This window comes from Pseudonaja textilis, unplaced genomic scaffold (assembly GCF_049901715.1).
Source record: "Pseudonaja textilis isolate UNSWEBS1 unplaced genomic scaffold, rPseTex1.2 PTEXSCF27, whole genome shotgun sequence".
In the NCBI taxonomy this organism is placed as follows: domain Eukaryota; kingdom Metazoa; phylum Chordata; class Lepidosauria; order Squamata; family Elapidae; genus Pseudonaja; species Pseudonaja textilis.
This window is the reverse complement of record NW_028262878.1, coordinates 352,392-356,026: the sequence shown is the minus strand read 5'-3', so window position 1 is coordinate 356,026 and position 3,635 is coordinate 352,392. Positions and strand designations below refer to the sequence as shown.

At 38.3% G+C, this 3,635-nt stretch overlaps 1 protein-coding gene across 1 annotated transcript in view; it reads left to right on the top strand.

Annotated features, from left to right (window-relative positions):
• The window catches only part of LOC113449938 (uncharacterized), a 53,334-nt gene that overhangs the window by 39,672 nt on the left and 10,027 nt on the right, over nt 1-3,635 (top strand). Inside the window, 1 exon segment of the mRNA XM_087919137.1 lies at nt 2,241-2,374. The gene's annotated coding sequence lies outside the window, so the exon portion shown is untranslated.

Below are 3,635 nucleotides of genomic sequence, written 5' to 3'. Positions count from 1 at the left end.
CCCCCCTCCAACAAAAAGGGGAACGGGGGGAACAGGACGAGGTGGGTTTGGATGGGGGAAGCTGGATTTGAGGCGGGGTCCTGCTTCCTCCCCCCCCCCGTCCCCCAAGGGAGGAAGGGCCTCCATTTTGAGGGAGGGGTGATGTGGCCTTGCAGTGACGCCTCTGACCCCCTCCTCTGGAGTCTTTCTTCGGGGTGGGAGCATTAAGCTATGGTGGGGTCTGGGATGGGGGAGGAGAGAGAGAAAATGAGAGAGTGGAAGGAAAGAAGAGAGGGAAGGAGAAAGTGGGAATGAAAGGGAAGGGAAGAAGAGAAGAGAAAGTGGATGGAAGAGAAAACGAGAGAGAGAAGGAGTAGGAGGGGGGAAGGGAGTGAATGAGAAAGTGGGAATGAAAGAGAAAGAAGGGAAGGGAAGAAGAGAATGTGGATGGAATAGAATGAGAGAGGGAGAAGGAGGAAGGAAAGAGAGAATGAGAAAGTGGGAGTGGAAGAGAGAGAGAGAAGGAGAAAGGGAATGAAAGATAAAGGGAAGAGAAGAAGAGAAAGGGGATGGAAGAGAACGAGACAGAGAGAAAGAGTGAAGGAGAAAATGGGAATGAAAGAAGGGAAGAAGAGAATGTAGATGGGAGAGAAAGAGGGAGAAGGAGGATGGAAAGAGAGAATGAGAAAGTGGGAGTGAAAGAGAAGAGGAGAAAGTGGATGGAAGAGAAAATGAGAGAGAATGAGAAGGCAAAAGGAAGGAAGGAAAGAGAAAGAAAAGACTGAAAGGCGAAGGGAAGGGAAGAAGAGAAGGGGGATGGAAGAGAAAGACAGAGAGAGAAGGAGGGAGGGAGGGGAGAGAGAGAAGGAGAAAATGGGAATGAAAGAGAGAAGAGACAAAAAGGGAAGAAGAGAATGGATGGAAGAGAGAGAGAAGGAGGAAGGAAGGAGAGAAAATGAGAAAGTGGGAATGAAAGAGATGAGAGAATGAAATGAGAATGAGAGAAAAAGAAAGGAGAATGAGAAAGGATGAGATTGAGAGAATCGGAGGAGAGAGAAAGGAAGGGGAGAGAATTAAGAAAGAGAATGACAATGAGGGAATGAATGAAAGGAGACTGAGAAAGGATGAAAGACAGAAAAGAGCGAATGAGAGGGAATGAAAGAAGAGAATTGAGAAAGAATGACAAAGAATGAGAGAGTGAAAGAAAGCAGAGGATGAAAGAGAAAAAGATGAGAGAGCAAATGAGAAAGAATGAGAGAAGAGAATGAGAAAGGATGAAAGAGAATGAGAAAGATAGAAAGAAAGGTAGATTGAGAGAGAGAAATAAAAGAATCAGGGAGAGAGAGAGAGAAAGAATGGGACAGAAAGAAGAGAAGGAGAAAGCGACAGAAATGCAGAAGAGGGAATGAGAAAGGGAAAGTGAGAAGGAGAGAGTATAAGACTAAAAGAAGCAGGGAGAGAAGGAGAGAAAAGAGAATGAGAAAGGGAAATAGAAATAAGAGAAGGAGAAAGAATAAAAGAGAGAAGGAGAAAGAGAATGAAAGAGAAAAAGGAGAATGGGAAAGAGAACTAGAGAGAGAGAGAGAGAATGAAAGAGAGAGAGTGTGTCTTGGTTTCCCGCCTATTCAATCCGGGATTGAACCCTGAACTTCAGCAGAATAACAGAAGGAGAAAGTTGGAAGGTACCTTGGAGGTCTTCTAGTCCACCTCTCACACACACACACACACACACACACACACACACTTGAGCAGGAGACCCCAAACCATTTCAGACGAAGGGCTGTCCAGTCTCTTCTTAAAAAACCTCCCAGGATGGAGCACTCATGACTTCTGGTGGCAAGGAATTCCTCTGGTTAATTCCATCAATCAGTCAATTGGAATAGAATTGGAGGTCTTTTAGTCCAACCCGGTTAATTTCCATCCATTGTTTCTTGCCTTGGAAAATAAATTGACACCCCCGTTCTTTGGGACAGCCCCTCAAATACTGGAATATTGCTTTCATGTCCCTCCTGGTCCTTTTTTTTTTTTTAAAGATTAAACTAAACTTTTTGGTTTTTTACTAGACTAAATTAGTCCCCAATTTCAATTTTTGGTTGCCAGAAGAATTATTTCCCCCCACTATGTTAAAAGGGGGGGGGGGGAATTAAGATTAGCTCAGGGTCACAACCAAAGAGGTGACGAATGATCAGCTTTCTTTAGCTCTCTCTTTCAAGTTCATTTTTCCTATTTGAAAATAATATATGTTTTCTTGATTTCGGCAGGGACTTCCCAAAAAGCTAGAAAGAAATGGATTGAAAAATAAAATAAAATAAAATTGATTGCTCCACACTGGGAGGAAAAAAAACTCTGCTCACTATTTCCTGGAAAATTCTCCCCATGGATGCAAATTAGCCAGGTAAGTTGGAAAGGTGTTTCTTTGATGGTGGCCTCAAGCATTTCCTCTCTTGTTTGTTTGTGCATATGTGTGTATGAGTTGTCAAGAATAAAATACAAAACGTGTGTGTGTGTGTGTAATTATCAATAAAACTATATAAATATAATTTATCAAGAATAAAATACAAAGCTATAAATTTATCAATAATAAAACAAAACGTGTGTATATGTTCTATCAATAATAAAATACAAAACATCAATAGAAATAAAATACAAAATGTGTGTGTGTATACATATAATGTTTTATCGATAACACACATGTATAATTTTATCAATAAGAATAAAATATCAAACTATAATTTTATCAATAAGAAAAAACAAAAACGTGTTTATGTTGTGTGTTTTATGAATAAGAATAAAATACCAAACTCTATGTGTATATATATATATATATGTTTTAACAAGAATAAAATACCAAATAAGTTTGTGTGTGTATGTATATATGTATATGTGTGTTTGTGTGTCTGTGTATATGTATATGTATATATATATATAAAATGCCTGCAAATAATATAAGCCCTATCCCTAAAATAAGGCCTAGTTTATATATATATATATATATATATATATATATATATATATATATATGTATGTATGTCTGTCTGTCTGTCTGTCTGTCTGTCTGTCTGTCTGTGTGCATGTGATGTGTGTGTGTCTCTATCTATCTATCTATCTATCTATCTATCTATCTATCTATCTATAGTATTCATATATGGTATTCATATATGGTATTCAGCTTTGTTTGGGTATTTTCCCACGTCATTGTAGTTATGCTTTTAAAGTTGTAGCAATGTTTCAGCAGAATCTCATCTGCCATCATCAGGCTTGTGTACTGTGTACAAGCCTGATGATGGCAGATGAGATTCTGCCAAACTGCTACAACTTTAAAAGCACAACTATAATGACGTGGGAAAATACCCAAACAGAGCTGAATACCATACATATATACACACACACACACACACACACACACACAACACACATCTATAATAAAATACAAAATGTGTGTGTGTATGCATACAATGTTTTATCAACAGTATAAAACTATCAATAAGAATAAAATACAAAACTATATATAGTTTTAGCAAGAATAAAATGCAAAACGTGTGTGTGTATATATACAATTTACACACACACACACACATACGCACATAGAGATAAAAATGAAATATATTTCACGCCTGCAACTTATATAAGCCCTATCCCTAAAATAAGCCCTAGTC